Genomic DNA, 20,203 nt, shown 5'->3' on the forward strand with positions numbered 1-20,203 from the left:
GATATAGAAATTAGGCACTTAAGAAATGAAGGTATAACTTAGTTTAGAGATAAAGATGGAAGACTTAGAGATCAGGCTGGGGGCTAGAGGCCCATTAGTTAAAAGATAACTAAGATTGAATAGGATAATAGATCATAGTCGATGGGCCAGAGAGCAGAACAATATGGAAACCTTGATTAATGGAAGCTGTGAGGGAACGCTTCCTGATGGAATAGGAAGACAGCCCTAAAAACTGGTCAAAACCAACCCTATGGTCCGGCCTGAGTCCAGGAGGCTACAGAGACTGCGCAAGGAACAGAGGTAAAAAGTTCAACAGTGAGGAAGAGGAGCTACTTCATCTCTGCGACCCCAGCCCACGACCACCGGGACACACTGCGCAGACGCGACTAGGAGGAGACCGGGGCGGAACATATGAAAAAGACTTTCAGGCTCATTATAATATGAAACGGGGATAGGTCATGCATATGTATAGGTGTATTATGAATATGTGATGCTTTGTAGCATAAAGCCAAGACAAGGTGCCACGAGAGGCACGCACGTTTGTGGTGGAGCAATCCCCCGTGCACCTCAGCGCTGAATAAACATACCTACTTTATAACCTTATAGGCTGGGGAGTCGTGTTTCTGCAAGTCATTTTGGCACCCCAGATGGGATGTGCTTTGCTCGGCTGCAGGATAGACTGAGGAGCGGACATCCTAGGCACGCCCTGAGTCCTTTCTCGGAGGAACTCCGCTCCCAGCCACTCACTGCGGGGGCAAACAACGACCATCTACAGCTGCGGACAAACGGTATGTTTAACGAGGGAAGCCAATAAGTCGTACGCTTGGCTGGGGCTGCTGATAAATCGTGCAGAGATATCTGGCGTACAGCATAGTCCCCGTATGGGAGGAGGGTACCTGTATGCTGGTAAAGGGGATTTGCTGACCGATAGAGCGGCCGCTAGCGATCTTGGGAGTAGATCGAGTGAATCCGAGGTCACCGCTGCATCCCAGTTTTGGGAGCCAGGATGGACCTGCTAATGACTGTATAAGAAGCAGGAGAAAGGTAAGCGGAACCTCTTGAGTGGTTTTGGTAAAATATTAACAGCTGTTGGAGGGATATCAACTGGAATGTAGTAATTGTGTATTTAATTTATAAAATGCCTAGGAATTTTATGTATGTTTAGGAAACCGTATTACCACCTAAAAACGTTTATATGGTGTGCCTGGTACCGAGATATAACATCAGTAAATTGTGGATCCAAGAGTAAACAACTCAGATCAGTTATAACCAACATCATATTAAGCTAGCTTTTAGACGAGTGAATGAGTACCTGTGTGTGTGTATGAGACGCAGCACAGCTGCGAAGCGAGTGTGGAGTTCTGATCCGCGGTTCTGTATTCTCCGCGAGGAGAGCGGCCGGAGACGAACGAAGCGAATGAAGTGTATGTCAGATTGTAAAAGTGTTATTTGAGCCTGTGATTAACTTCTGGTGCCCCATACACCAACCCGAGGTTTTTCTTGTAATCCGATCTTTGTTTTTGGAATGGCTTTGAAGCATGCAGGAATGAATGAATGAGTAGGAGAAGGAATAGTGAGTCTCTCCTCCGGTGGTTTGAGCTGGAAGCCAGTGATTATCTGAATGATGGGAGTGAGTGGATAAGAAGGGAAAATGGTCTATATCTGTTGGAGGGATTATATGTAACCCCTCAAGGGAGACTTGTAGCGTTAGACTGGGAACAGCCTTCTGAAATTGTCTTCCCTCGAGCAAAACCAGAATTCCTTGGTTTGTTTGTGGATTGATACCTTATAACTTCTATAATAGAGGGGGTGTTTTGCTGATTAAGGATACCAAATAAACTCGGACACAAGAGTGAAAAGAGTAGGAGTATTTTACTGGTGATAACCAAATAATGTAACAGTGTAATACAGAAAACATGCAGGAAGAAAAAGCAGAATAGTGCACTTAAAGCAACAAACAGGAAAATACAGAGTAATGCATCAAATCATTACTACTCAAGAGAGTGAATAGTGATTAAGAGAAATACATCACCACTTGCATATATTATCATCATCATCCAGATCCGCAGGCGCTGGGCAGCCCCGGTTGCAGCGAGGATTTGGAGAGCCTGTCCCAGCAAGTGGGAAATCCTACGCGGTGCGTCCACCCGTAGGTGAGGCTTCCAAAGTCGCTGTGAGCGGGTCCAGCCTTATATACCAGAGATCGAGAAGCCAGAATAGCTGGCACCTTTGTTTTGAGCGGAAAATTTCTGGTTTCATTCTCCTGTTGGATTCCACCCAAAGCCTGGCCAGGGCTCGGGGGGGAACCAAGGGAGTTTCTAACAAGGCCAAATACTTGGGTTCTCAGCCTTGAACAAGGCTAAACAAGGGAAGTTGGATACATTCTCTCCCCTCTACTGATTATATTTTGTCTTTCACCAGCAAGTTTACATATTTTATTAATGACTACATGCTAAGTTAGCAGCTCCAGCTTGGGGCCTGTTGTTCAGGCTGCAGTATTTCAATGCTTTAGCACTTTTTACACCAGCATAAGTGGGTTGTTATAACTTAGTACAATACCTACTAGCACAATGGTTATCAGTTATAAAATATACAGGATTCATCTATAGGTCAACTCTGGCTTGGGCCTGTTGTCCAAACCTTAGCACTTCAGGGGGTTACCATCAAGCCTGGGTATTGCTGGAGTGTAGACTCTGTAAACAAAGGTGGTATTGTGCATCTGATTGGCGAAGGTCTGAATGCCCTAAATGCTTACCCAAAATGGCACTTCCGAATCTTTATAATTGGGAAAGGGCTAGACAGAAGTCAACAATAATAAAATTTGTATGTGGTAAGAGTAGCTTAATTCCAGAGCTTTGGGACGTATGGGAAAAGAACTGGGACAGAGTTAAGATACAGTGTAAGAAATGCTTTAAGTGGAAATTAAAAAGAAAATAATTTTTAAAAATGGGAAACACACAAGGGGGAGTTATAAAGAGCATCCTTCTGGGATGCATATTGGCCCACTGGAAAGATATTGCTGGGACAGGAAACACAGAAAGCAAAAGAAATCTTGTTAAATATTGTAATCAATGGTGGCCACTATATAAATTAGAGAATGAAGCCAAGTGGCCGTTTAATGGGACTCTTGATTATAACACCCTTTTACAACTAATGTTGTTTTTGAGGAGAGAAGGGAAGTGGGATGAGGTATCATATGCAGACATGTTTTTCACTCTCCGAAATCATCCAGAGTGGCAAAGGGACTGCGGGATTGTACCTCCACAGGACCCTTTGGTACTCGCCCTTGAACAAGATAATAAAAAGGAACTTAAAGGCAAACTGAAACGGTGTTGCTCAGCGTGCAGTATTGGGCAAAGATGCACTAGAGCAGATAAGATTCATCAGGCACCAGAGCAGGATCTAACCGATTTGTTTAAGCCTCCCCCTCGACCACAGGAACAGGATGAGGACTCGGATGGACCCTCCACTCCCCCGGGTAGTCCAGTATCCTCCCACACCAGGAAAAAGTCTGCTCCAACGGTCTTGCAGGCACCTCTCCGAGAGGCAGTAGGACCTAACGGAGGGACAATGTTAATTAAGGTACCTTTCTCTACTACCGATTTAGAGGCATGGAAAAAGGTTGCCAGGGATTACCGTAACGATCCGACAACCATGACCAGATACTTTCAGTTTATTGTAAAACAACATAATCCTGATTGGAATGATATACAGCTAGTGTTAGATCATTTGACTGAGACAGAAAAGCAACTAGTTTTAAAAACTGCAGGGAATTTGGCAGAGGATTATTATAAAACTACGGGAGGAGACGTTAAAGAATATCTCCCCCTCCAAGATCCAAAATGGGAGGCAAACAGGTCTGCACATATGGAAAGATTGCAGGCATACCAGGAGTGGATTGTAAAAGGAATGGAGAGGGCTATTCCCAGAACAATAAATTGGTCAATATTATATGAAATTAAACAAGGTCCTTCTGAGTCACCATCAGAATTCCTGGATCGACTGAGGGACGTAATGTGTCGCAACATACCATTGGATCCGGGGTCAGAGGTAGGAATACAACAAGTAGTTTCTCTGTTTTTAGGACAATCTACAGGGGACGTTAGACGCAAGTTTCAGAAGCTGCGTTCCACAGAAAGTAGAAACCTGGAAGTATTACTGGATGAAGCATGGAGAGTGTTCAGACATAGAAAAGAGGATTATAAGTGAGGACAGAGAAGGGTACTGGCAGTTGTTAGGGAAGAAGAAGAAAGGAAACCTAGGCGAGGACTGCCTCAATTAAGAAAAAATCAATGTGCAATATGCAAACGGTTTGGGCACTGGAAAAATGAGCGTCCGGAAAAATGGAAAGTTAAGGAAAGGGGACGAAGTAATCAGAAAGGAAGGGCAGTGGCCCATATGGAGGAGGACTGACGGGGACCTGAGGAATCTACCCTGGCAGATCTGCTGGTTACAATAAACCTAGGGAAAGAACAAAAGAAGGTAGAATTTTTAGTGGACACTGGAGCGACATACTCAGTTTTAAACCAAGACCTAATGCCCTTAGAAGACGACTATATTATGGTAAAGGGGGCGACTGGCCAAAGTGAAAAGGCATATTTTTGTAAACCCCTAAGGTATGAATTAGGAAAACAATGGGGCATACACAAATTTTTATATATGCCTAACTCCCCGAAGGCACTTCTGGGGAGAGATTTATTAAAACAATTGGGTGCAATAATTAAATTTAAAGAAGGAGAGATTACTCTGGAGGTAAATGACCAAGAGTTTATACAAATAATGAGCTTATCCCTAACTAGTGTTCCCACAGAAGGAAGAATCAGCGAAGAAATTATTGACCAGGTATATCCCGGAGTATGGGCCACTGATGTGCCCGGGAAAGCAAAGAATGCCCCACCTGTTGAGGTCAGACTTAAAGAAGGACAACAGCCGGTAAGAATCAAACAATATCCTCTGAAGAGAGAGGATCAGGAAGGGATTCAGCCAGTTATAGAGAAGTTCCTACAACTGGGATTACTGAAGGAATGTGAGTCTAATTTTAATACTCCCATATTACTTGTCCGTAAACCTGACGGGTCATATCGGGTGGTTCAGGACCTGCGGGCAGTGAATAAGATAACTGAAGATCTCTACCCGGTGGTGGCAAATCCATACACATTACTGACTGTATTGACACCTGAACTAACCTGGTTTACTGTTTTAGACCTCAAGGATGCTTTCTTTTGCCTCCCTCTACACGAAGCCAGCCAGAAAATATTTGCATTCGAATGGGAAAATCCTAAAAGCGGACGTAAAACCCAGCTGACTTGGACGGTGTTACCACAGGGGTTTAAAAACAGCCCTACTATATTTGGCAATCAACTTGCAAAAGACCTCGAGTCGTGGGAAGCCCCAGCCCTGCCTGAGGAAGGGAAACTGTTACAATACATGGATGATATCCTGATTGCCACCAAGACAAAAGACGCTTGCATGACTTGGACGGTAAGCCTGCTAAATTTTGGGGGGCTTCAGGGATACCGAGTGTCTAAGAAAAAGGCCCAAGTAATGCAGCGTGAAGTGATTTATCTGCGTTATGAAATCAGTGCTGGAAAAAGAACTTTAGGACAAACTCGAAAAGAAGCAATATGTCAGACCCCGAGGCCACAAACAGTGAAAGAGTTACGGACTTTCCTGGGAATGACTGGGTGGTGCCGACTATGGATTTATAATTATGGACTGCTTGTCAAACCCTTATATGCATTGACGACCACTGAACAAAAACACCTTCAATGGGATAAAGAAACTATACAGGCCTTCGAGCTATTGAAAAAGGCTCTGATGTCGGCTCTGGCCTTGGGACTCCCAGATGTAAGTAAGCCATTTTTCCTTTTCTCTCACAAGAAGTAGGGGATTGCCCTGGGGATGTTAGCACAAGACCTGGGCCCGTATCGTCGAGCAGTTGCCTACTTTTCCAAACAGTTGGATACAACTGCCAAGGGTTGGCCTGGATGCTTGCGAGCAGTAGCGGCCGTGGTATTAAACATCCAGGAAGCCCAAAAATTCACCTTGGGCCAGAAAATGACTGTGTTAGTATCCCATACAGTGTCTGCAGTGCTGGAGGCGAAAGGTGGACATTGGCTTTCCCCGCAAAGATTCTTGAAATATCAGGCTGCAATGGTAGAAGAAGATGATGTAGAGATTGTGGTTACTAACATTGTCAATCCAGCCTCTTTCCTCAGTGGGAACACAGGAGAACCAGTACAACATGACTGTCTAGAGACCATTGAAGCGACGTATTCGAGCCGCACGGACTTGAGAGACAGCCCTATGGAGAACACAGAGAACTGGTTCACGGATGGAAGCAGCTATGTCCTAAGTGGTAAAAGACATGCTGGGTATGCCGTTACTACCAGCCAGGAAATAATAGAATCAGGGCATTTGCCCATGAATACCTCTGCACAAAAGGCAGAAATAATTGCCCTGACTTGCGCTTTGGAGTTGGTCCAAGGCAACGCTGTGAATATCTATATGGACTCAAAATACGCCTTTGGAGTCGTACACGCACATGGAGCAATTTGGAAAGAGAGAGGACTATTGAACTCACGGGGTAAAAACATCAGACATGCAGAGGAAATTCTGAGACTGTTGGAAGCAGTCCAGCTTCCTAAAAAAGTAACAATCATGCACATCAAGGCACACCAAAAGGTGAACTCGGATTTGGAGAAGGGAAATGAGCTGGCGGACAGAGAGGCAAAACGAGCAGCCAAAGGAGAGGTAAAAGTAGAAGGAGCTTTAATCCCTGATGGGTGAATTTCCCTAGAGGGTAAGCCTAATTATACTAAAGAAGATCAAAAACTTATCACAGATCTGGAAGGATCATATAATGAGGAAGGTTGGGCCCTCACCCCTCAAGGAAAGATAGTCATTCCCTCTTCTTTAACATGGTCCCTGGTAAGGGAGGAACATAAGAAAGGACATTGGGGAGCAGAGGCCCTATATAAACACTTGATTAAAGATATTAGAGCTAGAAATTTATATACTACAGTAAGACAAGTGACTCAGCAGTGTGATCTTTGCCTCCAGACTAATCCTAAAAATACCCCCAGATTGGAAATAGACTGAATTGGAAAAGGCAATGGGCCTGGGCAACAATGGCAGATTGATTTTTCAGAACTTCCAAGAAAAGGGGGGTATCGATACCTATTGGTACTAACAGATACCTTTTCAGGCTGGCCGGAAGCGTTCCCTACCAGAACCGCCAAAGCTCGGGAGGTGACCAGAACATTAATACAAGAAATAATACCACGCTTTGGGGTTCCAGCAACAATATCCTCTGACAGAGGGCCACATTTCATTTCAAAGGTGGTGCAACAAATCAGCCGCCATTTAGGTATAGATTGGCAGCTTCATACCCCGTATCATCCCCAGTCAAGTGGCCAAGTAGAAAAGATGAATCATTTAATCAAACAGCAGATTGTGAAACTTGGACAGGAAACTAATTTGGCTTGACTTCAGTCTCTTCCTGTGGCCCTTCTGCGCATATGAACTAAGCCAAGGGCAAGAGAGGGGTTAAGTTCTTTTGAAATTCTGTATGGATGACCCTATAGTATACAAAAGGGCGTATCCACGCAGACAGGGGATGAGACTATAACTTCATATCTGGTGGCATTGGGTAAAGAGCTCAATAAAATTGGAAAACATGTGTTTGGAACCCGAAGCAGAGAGTTAGATGGACCTGTGCATAATATACAGCCTGGGGATTATGTGTATGTTAAGTCTCTTGCAGAAAAGACTCTGGAACCGCAATGGGAAGGACCGTTCCAAGTACTCCTCACCTCCTTTACGGCAATTAAGATCAAGGAGCAGAGCGCCTGGATCCATCATACCAGAGTGAAGAAGGCCCATAGATCTCCATGGAAGGTTACACAAATTCGGCCAGGAAAATTGTATTTTTCATGATAATTTTGGTCAACGTCTATGTCGTTGTGGTAGCATGGAATCAGAATTTCTTTGTAGGCCTTCTTCATGGGATGGCTCAAGGAAATAATTTGTCAGATTGCTGGGTATGCACAGAATTACCAAAATCAGGTCAATTTCCTTTTCTAGGCATTCCCAAATTTAACATCCCACGGTTTACAAATACGACAGGTTGGGTAGGGGGACCCACCCGTCATGATCTGACGGGAGTATGGAGACCACCCGATGGCAATTATGACAGGTATTGTCTTTATGGACTAGATTTAAAAATTGAGCTAGAATATCAATGGATATTAGATCAAGTTGACCGAAATGATGCCTTGTATAATGAATCCAAAGCCATCGAACAAATGTGGGCAAATAGCACATGGCCACTCCGACAGCCGATAATGATGTGAAACAGGGGAAGTAATTTGGTCCAGTTCTTAGGCACAAAAAAGGGGGCTTATCAAACTTGCAGTAATACGTACCCCAGAGGGTCAATAAGGAAGACCGGCTACACGGGATGGAGGAAATTCCCAGGCGAATGCCATGATACCGCTGAGTGGAAGCACGGTCCCAGAGAGAAAAAGTCCAGTTTACCGCCAGGTTGGTGGTACTTATGTGCAAACGGAAAGGCCAGGAAGTGTTTACCTCAAAATTGGTGGGGAGAATGTACAACAGGTATATTATTGCCTATCTCATACCCCACTAGGAAGGTGTCTCACAGACCCTGTGGTACCAGGTTAAACAAAAAAGAGAGGTTGAGAACCCCCTGGTAATTAGAGGAACCGGATTTCATAGCTTTGTAAGATGGTCATCCCTATGCTAGGAGTAAGCGAATTAGAAAAAGCCATAGTAAATATCTCTGCCGCTGTTGAAATCTTGGCTAACGCTACTGCTGATGCCATTGTCAATTTATAAAAGGAGATTAATTCATTGGCAGAAGTAACTATACAAAATCGCATGGCTTTGGATCTATTAATGGCTAAAGAAGGAGGGGTCTGTACAGTAATTAATCAAAGCTGCTGTGCCTTTGTAACCCGTGAGGCCCAAATTGAGACAGATGTGCATAGGATTCGGGAAGCTTCAAAACAATTTCATTTAATAGCACAAGATGATACATCCTGGGGTTTCACAAATCTTTGGAAAAAAATGACTTCACGGCTGCCTAATTTTGCATGGTTAAAACAGCTTTTTGTTCTGGTAGTGACACTGTTGATTTTGGGAGTATTAACGTGTATTTTAATCAAATGTTTCTTTTGGTGCTGCCAGAACACTGGAGATGCTTATGTCACATGGAAGAGGAATCAGCTTAGGCATAGGCTGGAATCAAACAAGTATTTTTCTAAAGTGTTAGATCAGGAGTCAATTTATTAGAAGTACTAAAAGAATTTACTAATGTTTTAGAAAAGGGGGGAATTGAGATGGGGAACTAGGAAATTAAAATAGGATATGATACAGAGAAATGATTACTTGTTTTAAGACTTATTTACTTATTTACTTATAGCAAACTGCTTAGCAACTTATTTCCTTACATCTAGCAAGTTATAGTACCACTTATAGTATTTTTGAATATTGCTAAGAATCCTGCTTGCCCAGACTGTTCTGTGGAATTTTACCAAGGACTGCTGTGTTCATCAAAACAAAGCAGTTTACTGTGAAAATCTACCAAGAACTGCAGTGTTCAGCAAAATAATCATGTTTTTGTCCTTGAAGAACAGGTGTAGTCTAACTAGTTGGGCCTCAGTAATGAGTGAAGATAGCCATATATGGATTGTAGAAGTTTCATTGGTTCCATTAAATAAGATAGGATGAGTAAACCGGCTGAAAAATATTTTTTTGTTGTTCAAGAAATTGGCTAAGAGAATCTGCGCATGCTCCGAGGGAAAAACAAGGTGAGAAAGACTATGAGTCTTCCTCCTGAAGACGCCCCCCAGGAGGCAATGCGCAGGTGCAAAGAGAACATAAACTGCTGACACCAGACTCTAGAACTAACCCAGCCTTACTCATGCATATGGATATTTGTGTTATGTAATCCAATGAATATATATATCCACACTCGATAAGTTTTTGGTAAAATGTGTGGTGGGCATGCGAGCTTTGTGGAGAAATCCCCTTGCACCCCGGCACCGGAGTAAACATACCTGCTTTAGAACTCTATTCGAGTTGTAGAGTCTCTTTTTTCCACGAATCAGATATAGAAATTAGGCACTTAAGAAATGAAGATATAACTTAGTTTAGAGATAAAGATGGAAGACTTAGAGATCAGGCTAGGGGCTAGAGGCCCATTAGTTAAAAGATAACTAAGATTAAATAGGATAATAGATCATAGTCGATGGGCCAGAGAGCAGAACAATATGGAAACCTTGATTAATAGAAGCTGTGAGGGAACGCTTCCTGATGGAATAGGAAGACAGCCCTAAAAACTGGTCAAAACCAACCCTATGGTCCAGCCTGAGTCCAGGAGGCTACAGAGACTGCGCAAGGAACAGAGGTAAAAAATTCAACAGTGAGGAAGAGGAGCTACTTCATCTCTGCGACTCCAGCCCATGACCACCAGGACACACTGCGCAGACGCGACTAGGAGGAGACCGGGGCGGAACATATGAAAATGACTTTCAGGATCATTGTAATACGAAGTGGGGATAGGTCATGCATATGTATAGGTGTATTATGAATATGTGATGCTTTGTAGCATAAAGCCAAGACAAGGTGCCACGAGAGGTGCGCACGTTTGTGGTGGAGCGATCCCCCGTGCGCCTCAGAGCTGAATAAACATACCTACTTTATAACCTTATAGGTTGGGGAGTCATGTTTCCGCAAGTCAGGTGCGGCCTCACCTTGAGTGTTGTGTGCAGTGATGGGCCCCACAATTTAAGAAGGATGTGAAGGTCCTTGAATGTGCCCAGAGGGCAACAAAGCTGGTGACAGGGCTGGAAGGCATGTCCTGTGAGGAGCGGCTGAGGACTCTGGGTTTGTGTAGTTTGGAGGAAAGAAGTCTAAGGGGCGACCTCACTGCTCTCTACAGCTTCCTGAGGAGGGCAAGTAGAGAGGGAGGTGCTGAGCTCTTCTTCCTGGGATCTGACACGCAGAAACAAACTCTACAACTCAGATAGAGTTATAAAGCAGGTATGTTTATTCCGGCCGGGGTGCAAGGGGATTTCTCCACAAAGCTTGCACACCATCTCTGGCAAGTAGCCAAATATTTATTACACCAAAGCATACATATTCATTAGGAAAGGCCAGGTTATTACAATTAGTTCGGGGAATAGGCGTGATTATTATAATTATTTCTTGGAACTCATTTGCATAGTCTGAGCATGCGTAGTAGAAATAGGGTGAGGGTCTTTGGTGGTCAAGGGGAGAAGTACGTGGTCTTCTTCACGGTGTTAGCTCTTTCCAGGGCATGTGCTGTGAAGCAAAGTCCAGGTGTCTTCTTCCTAAATCGGCGAGATCATCCTCCCTAGATAGCATCTCTGAGTCCTTTTGTTCAAGTTTAAGTTTGCCTAAGTGCCCATTGAGGGCTTTGAGTCTGCTATTGATACCGAAAAGTCGGTAGAGGAAGAACTCTCTAAGACTCAGAATCAGAGTATTAGAAAGCAGGCATTCTTTATTGCAGCGCTGGGTGCACGGGGGATCGCTCCTCCACAAGCATGCACACCTTGGAGTGAAAAGCGGCTCCTTTCTATAGTGTAAATAAAGCGTTTACTTATTCATTATAATTCCAAGAATAGGGAGAGATATTACAATTAGTTTTGAGAAATCATTAACATAAATCCCGCCCCAAGTCCCTCCCCGTTGCGCCTGCGCAGTGGCTCCTGGTGGTCTTGGGTGGGGGTCTTCAGGATGAAGATTGAAGATGCCTCCTCTTCCTCTTGTGACTTTTCACCTAGTTAGCATTTCTATAGTCATGACAACTTAGCCTTCATTGAGTCCCCATTCCTTATCTTGGGACTCAGTAGTTGCAGCTCCTCCCTTATCTCAAGAGCCCCTCCTGCTGAGAGCCCATCCTGCTGAGAGCCCACCCTTTTATTGCATTATCCTGCCTGACCAGTGTCTCTCTTAGTTGTCTTGCATCCATTTTGTTAAGGTTCCTCACTTCACTATCAGTGAATTATCTTTTTACTTCATACCCCAGGGCTACCTGCTACTTTCTTATCATAGCCAATCCCCAAACTATCTGGGTAAGCTACACTGAATCCACAAAACAGTCTGGGCAAGCGGGATTCTTAGGCAACGTTCAGAAATCATCATATGTTGCTATAAGTAAATAATTTGCAAGGAAAGTGGACATTTCTCTGTATCAGATCCAGCGATAGGACACGTGGGAATGGATCAAAGCTGCATCAGGGGAGGTTTAGACTGGACATTAGGAAGCATTTCTTTACCAAGAGGGTGGTCAAACACTGGCACAGGCTTCCTAGAGAGGTGGTTGATGTCCCAAGCCCATCAGTGTTTAAGAGGCATTTGGACAATGCCCTTAACAACAGGCTTTAACTTTTCATCAGCCCTGAAGTGGTCAGGCAATTGGACTAGATGATCATTGTAGGTCCCTTCCAACTGAACCATTCCATACTAAACACCACTTATCCACCTGATAGTGATTAGAGAAAAATCTACCTGGTGAGCAGAAAGAATTAAGACATCTATTTTCATACAGCTGACTATTATAAAACAAATTTCAGGCTCCTCTGCTATGTGAAAATAGTAGCATATTAACATGCTGCTGTCTTCTGGTTTTGTAGGCTTTTTAGTGTCTATGTAGATGTCCTGAAGTTTCCTATGTGAAATTAAGATCTGTCAGTCTCAACTCAGAGCCGTAAATACAACAGCATATTAAAAAATATAAATCCATTTTCCTTTGTCACTCAAAAAACCACTCAGATTTCTCACTTTCAAAACAGGCATTTATTAATGCAAATGAATCAGGCATCACGTTTTTTTCCTTATGTTTCAGACTACAATATTGCCAAAAGTACAAATTTCTATTTGTTCAAATTTATTTTGTACTTATACTGCATGTGGCATACTGAATGTGCCATCTCTCAAAAAAAAAAAAAAATCACACCGCAGTCTGAGTTGCACCCTCTGCTAAAAGAAATCTCACTTATAAAATCTAACAAGACCACAGCGGTACAAACACAGAATAATCCTCGGGACAATCTAAAGCAATTGAGATATCTGGATAAATGTACTGGGAACTGATACAGAGAAATGTCCACTTTCCTTGCAAATTATTTACTTATAGCAACATATGATGATTTCTGAACGTTGCCTAAGAATCCCGCTTGCCCAGACTGTTCTGTGGATTCAGTGTAGCTTACCCAGATAGTTTGGGGATTGGCTATGATAAGAAAGTAGCAGGTAGCCCTGGGGTATGAAGTAAAAAGATAATTCACTGATAGCAGACTCAAAGCCCTCAATGGACACTTAGGCAAACTTAAACTTGAACAAAAGGACTCAGAGATGCTATCTAGGGAGGATGATTTCGCTGATTTAGGAAGAAGACACCTGGACTTTGCCTCACAGCACATGCCCTGGAAAGAGCTAACACCGTGAAGAAGACCACGTACTTCTCCCCTTGACCACCAAAGACCCTCACCCTATTTCTACTACGCATGCTCAGACTATGCAAATGAGTTCCAAGAAATAATTATAATAATCACGCCTATTCCCCGAACTAATTGTAATAACCTGGCCTTTCCTAATGAATATGTATGCTTTGGTGTAATAAATATTTGGCTACTTGCCAGAGATGGTGTGCAAGCTTTGTGGAGAAATCCCCTTGCACCCCGGCCGGAATAAACATATCTGCTTTATAACTCTATCTGAGTTGTAGAGTTTGTTTCTGCGCATCAGAATGTTCTGAAGGGATACTTGCAGCTGTAAATGGAGTGAGGTCAAGAAACAATGGACAAATCAAAGCCCAAGAGTTTCAGACTGGATATAAGAAAAATACTTTTTCCCTATGGGAACAGTCCAGCAGTCGAACATGTTGCCCAGAGAGGCTCTGCAGTCCGTATCTTTGATGGTTCTTTCCCCTAGGTTTTCAAGGTCAGAACTAAAATGGATAAAGCCTTGAGCGAGCTAGTCAGACCTCAAGCTGACCCTGCTTTGACCACAAGGTCTCAAAACAATGAGTTTCTGATTAAGACTAAACTGTGATGCATGACAGTTTGGCTTGTGTCCCAAGGACTCCTCAACTGTTTTCCCTAGGCCTCTTTGTCTGTCTAGACAAAAGTAAAACGCTCCCTATATAACTCACTGATAGCAGACTCAAAGCCTTCAATGGGCACTTGGGCAAACTAAGATAAGGGGAACTTGAACAAAAGGACACAGAGATACAATCTAGGGAGGATGATCTCGCCAATTTAGGAAGAAGACACATGGACTTCACAGCCCATGCTCTGGAAAGAGCGGACACTGTGAAGAAGATCACGTACTTCTTCCCTCAACCACCGAAGACCCCCACTCTCTTTTTACTACGCATGCTCAGACTATGTAAATGAATTCCAGGAACTCATTATTATAAGACACCCCTTTCCAGGAAATCTAATGAATATGTATGATTTGTGTGTATGTAACCTGATGTCCCTTGCGAGTTCGGGGGAGCCCTTATGGTGGAGAATCCCCAGGGCGACCCCAGCGCTGCTAATAAAGAATACCTGCTTAACAGGTCTATTGGATTCTGACTGTTGAGTGAATTTCTTCGTTTCACTATAGACCTTCCAAGATCCCTTCCAACCTCAGTTATCCTGTGAATGCAAAATAAAGTCTACAGAGCTCTTCTCTGATCTTTCATCTACACAAGTCTCAGGAGACATTTTCCAACAAATACAGCTTGCAAATTGATAGTCCTTACAAAGCTACCATCACAGGGGGGGAGCTCAAAAAAGCTTGAACAGCTTCCACAGTCTGCTGGCTCCAATGTAGGTGTGTTTATTCACTACCAGTTTTGCTCAGGTGCTCAAACCCAAGCACCCACATTAGCTTAATCACAGGGTGAGTAGCCACTGCCCAAGTTACTGTTTCTTTACCAGTGAAAGCATTTCTAGAGGTGTATTCACAGCAGAGGTTTTTTTTACTTTGTTTTTACAGTAAGGGGGAGGGGGGAAGAGAAGCCTTTCCCATATTAACTGGAAAGGAATTATCAAGCACCTCCTGTGCTTCTGGGGGAGCTGTGGGACAGCTCTGAAGGACTGCCAGACCTGTTCTGCATCCTCATTTGCAAGGTGGGCAAGTTGCCAGCCTGAGTTAAAAGGAGACCTGAAGTCTAGTTTATATTCCCAGCTGGGACAGCTAGCTGGGATTTAAAACACTCATAAATTTGGGTGTGAGGGCTGCATGCATTGACAAGGGAATTAGACCATGGCTCTAAAGGACTTCTCCTTCCAACACAAGGTCAGCTCAAACAGCTCCAGTCTCCCCCTTGCCCTATTTTCCTCGAGGTCTGAATGGACACAGGCAGCGAAGGGCAGGGGCAGGAGCTTGAGGCTACGCTGCAGCCAGGGTAGTGGTAGCAGTGGCCCAGCCAGCACCCAGCAGCAGAGTGCCCAGGCTCCGCTGTCAGGGCAGGCAAGCTGCACATACCACCAGCACCTTTGGGCTGGCAGGGACAGGCTGGTCTCAATTTTTTCTTAAAAAATTGGGCCCCCCTCCTCAGCTGCCTGCCTGCTTTTCACCACTTACTCCACTCCTCTGCCTCCATGCCTCACAAACCAGTTGCCACAGTCTGTTTCCTTTCTGCTCCCACTTCTCTCCACTTCTGGAGGAAAGGGGAGATGGAACCCCTTCTTTCCTAGTTAATCACCTGTCAACAAAATCTCCTTCAAAAAATGCACCAAACTGAGGCACCCAGGTGAGTTTAAGCAGCGCAACACACCATCCTGCCAGGGACCTGGCCAGGCCAAATATATTGTTATTAGACCCTCTGTTGCTTTCCATAAGTTTAGGCTGCCCCAAAAGTGGACTTTGGGGAAAAAAAGAAAAACAAACAAACAAAAAAATACAACACATAGCTTTTAACCCATCTTTGACAAATTCACTTCTAATACACAACAAAGTTACGTCCAAGTCAGTAAGCCACATCCATTAAAGTGAGTAATGTTTACATAAATACTCTATTGCTGTAGAAGTAATGATTCTTGAAAATTTAAACTGGCCATGTAAAATCTTGTAGTTGATTGAGAAAAGTTAAGACAGCATGAAGAAATAGTTTTCATCATAGGTTTTCACCATATCAAAATAAAACCAGAAGTATGCTTAGAGAAAAATCTCAATTCTTAAACTTCAAAGAAAACTATCCCATCTAAAGCCTCCAAGGCTGGGTAAGGTTTTCTAATGCTCCATGAGCAAAGAATAAAAAGTAACCAAGTATAAACTTAGAGTCTTGGGATAAACCAAAACCATCTGTATTTATTGTACATAGGTACATTTCACAACATCTAGTTAAAACCAGAATAAAACTGTAGCGAAGTTAAAATGCTTACTCAACTGTTTAAATGCTGTATTAATGTTTGTTAAGTTTATACAGAAAATGAACTAGTTAATTAAAATATCTCAGTGCAACATATGCTTATTTTGATAAAATTGGAGTACAGGAAGAAAAATTGAAACCAGGAATGTCTCTCTTGTTCTACTTAAAGACAGTCAGAAAATGATGTTGCCACTGAGCACAAAAAGATACAATGTGGAGATAAAGTTCGACAACATATTAGTCCCAGTAGCAATAGATAATAACCCTAAGAAAAAAACCAAAACAGCTCTGTGTCCTCTCCACATAAAGGAAATTAATTCTTCTTATCCTGCTGTTAAAGATTTGTTTCTCTGATATATTATTTTTTTTTTTCACTATAGAATTCTCACAGAGGAAAGTTGTGTAACAAAGATGTTCAGAACACATAAATCACAGAAATCTACCCAATAAACAAAGATTATGCCATCACAATGTCTGACCATGGACTAGTTGCTTTTTCCAAGATTCAGTGGTACGCTGCTGCTATGCAGCAGAGGTTGTGAGCCCCCAAAACAATGAACAGGGTGTGCATGCATATTTTGTGGGGATGGTGAACTGCCTACTGGAGAACCAGTTCTGATTTCCTGGAGCTGCTTCATGTCAATTAATATTTACATATTTACTTTTTATTTACATATTTACCAAACATATTTACTTTCTTCCAATGTCACAAAGCTCCTTCAAGCAGGAAAAACATCAAGAGTAGAGAATAAAACTGTCCATAAAATGACTTTATATTTGATCCAATTCTTGTTCTTATTCATTATCAGTTATAATTATTCTCATTCCTAGGAAATAGGGGAGAGACTTTCTAAAGCACGTACCACAGACTTGCAAATTAATTCAAGTATTTTGTAAAATTGCTTCTTTGTTAAGTGATAGCATTCCCCAAATATACAGTTTACTATAACATCTAGATCCTTTCATCATCCCATTACTCCCCTGGCTATTCTCGAAATATCCTTATAACAAGGAAACATTTTCAAAACATGCTCTGGCATGTTCAAGCCCAAAGCTCACCACTGCAATTCAGCTACTTGAAATTTACACCACCTCTTGTTTCCAATGTCAAATGTATCAGCATGTCCAGCTTAATTTAAAATTTCCCCAACATTCCTGCTTAGCATTCCCACTGCAACACAAATTACTGATGCCTTAAATAAAAACAGCCCCACCCCCCCACCCCCCTCCAAACCCCACCATATTTGGTTTATTTTAAATATGCTTTCATCAAAATCATCTCTCCCCTGGTTAACCATCAGTGGTTCTTACATTGCATAGTAGCTATGATCTCTACATTTGAGGTGGCATGATCAAAGGAGCCCTGGCCAGATTTGGAAAAACATTTCCACTGAGAATGGACATACTGCCTGTCAAAAGGTTATTCCCACTGCATACAGGGAGCAGCTCATATTACTCCAGTGTAACATGGAAGTGCAGAATGAAGCTGTAGTAATACACATACATGTTTTTCTTTCCAAAAAGGGCATATGGGAGACACTGACTGGAACAGAACATCTGTATTATTATTTGAAGGGAGGGGATGGATGGGCAAGGGAAAGCTTCCTTAATCAATCCAGCTGTAGGAATCAGCCTCCTAAAAAAATACTTTCAAAATTCTGACTATTACAACAGCAATTACTTCTCTTCACTTGCTTTCTTTCCCTTTAGTTAAAAATTTATATATGCAAATATACATCTACATGTAGATAATCGCACACATACACACAATCAGACTTTATACTCTGTGGAAGACAAAATAACTTTGGAGGCATAAATCTTAATGTCAATGACAGGAAGGCTTTGGTGAACATTACCATAAATCTGACAAACGTATCTGTCTGCTGCAAGACCAGTCTAGACAGTCTATTGAGACATCCTAAAACACAACTGTTTGTTCCCTGTAACACCATCTGGATATGGCAACAAGAGCCGACCCAGTGCCATTCACACATGGATCAAAGCACATGCTAATACCATCATGAAGTCATACGCATAAAAAATTCAATCTAAGAACTCTATGCAATTTTCCTAAGTCTTCAGTCAAGAAATCTCAGACTTGGTGCAACTCAAGCTAAGTGTGTGAAGAGGGGGAAAGGGTGGAAAAAAAAAAAAAAGAGAGAATATTTAATGAGTTTAGCCTTCCCGAGGAATGTTAGACCACCCATTGTATTGGAAAAGGCTCATGTCACACTTCAGTCATGGCACCCATCAGGGTGCCCCTTTACAAAATTGACCTGGAGGTTTTTTTAATTACCTGTTTCAAACAGAAAGAGTGCCCACAAATACGAGAAGCTTTCCAAGGTGTAAATCTTGTATTTTCTTATTTAAGACAGAGCTGGCAGAATTTGCAATATTGCAGACAATACTGAAAACCCCTCTCATTAAACTGCACCATGGCACTAGATCAAAGCACCAAGGGCCCCCTATTGAACTTCTCTAAATATTACAAACATAAGAGCAAGTCTGGCTATGCAGAAACTAAAAGTAAAGCCAATTTTTTTCTGCCTCCAAAAACCAAAATATGGCTTCCCATGATACAGCTTAAAAATTTACAAGAAGTGGTATATAGCTATACTGCAAACTTTAAATTGACAAAGCTTCATCCACTCCAAAAATAAATAAATCAAAGATTATTGGTTTTTTTCTGCATAGCTCACTTCCAACAATTTCTGGGGTGTTTTTTAAACTACTGCCCTCCAAGAGATCTTTTAATTTAATGTAATGCATTATGTAATAAATTCAACAACCTGCACAAGACATTTAGTTTTGTAATAAAATCCACCATTATTTTTTTGAAGTATCCACTAATACTAAGCTTCCAGCAATTATATCATTCCCAGCCTTTTGACCACTAAGACTGTATCTCCCATTTAAACTTTGTTTTCTTCTGATTATTCAATTTGTAAAAGTTTATGGCAAGCAGTCTTTAGTCTTTCTGAAAAAAAACTATGCTGGTACTGAAGATGTATCAAGACAGAAAGCAAAGGCAGGTTTTAAAAACCATTTTGATACAAGCTCCATCTTTAAAAATTGACACCCTATCATTTAAGTATTTTTCTCTAATCTTTTCAAAGCAATCTAACTACTCATATGGAAGTATTTCATATGGAAAACATTCAGGCAAGACCACAATCCTTAAATACTTCTCTTTGTAAATTCAAAAATTACAAGTGGCAAAATTTATTTATGCCATCATGAGCAGTTCAATGCAAATTAAATAACTATTAAAACTGCATTTTAAACTTTTATAGTCTGATGTTAGTAATTTCCATATTCACAAAAAACAGAACTAGCAAGTTAACAAGAATAGCCTGTCATAAAATACTGCACCTCTAATATAATGTTTCTTAAAATTACTGTAGAAATATAAACTTAGTTCCTTTACAGATCCTGCAAAAATCCTGTAAATCTACACACACACCAAAAAAATAAATCACTGGAACTAAATTTCCAAGCACAAATAATTGTGACCTCATCACAGTCTACAATTTCCTCAAGGGGGGCAGCAGAGGGGGAGGTGCTGATCTCCTCTCTCTGGTGACCAGTGATAGGGCACATGGAAATGGAATGAAGCTGCGTCAGGGGAAGTTCAGATTGGACATTAGGAAAAGGTTCTTCACCAAGAGGGTGGTCGGTCACTGGAACAGGCTCCCCAGGGAAGTGGTGATGGCACCAAGCCTGTCAGAGGTCAAGGAGTGTTTGGATGATGCTCTTAGTCATACAATTTAGTTTTAGGTAGTCCTGTGA

Source organism: Strix aluco, chromosome W (genome assembly GCF_031877795.1).
Source record: "Strix aluco isolate bStrAlu1 chromosome W, bStrAlu1.hap1, whole genome shotgun sequence".
Classification (NCBI taxonomy): Eukaryota; Metazoa; Chordata; class Aves; order Strigiformes; family Strigidae; genus Strix; species Strix aluco.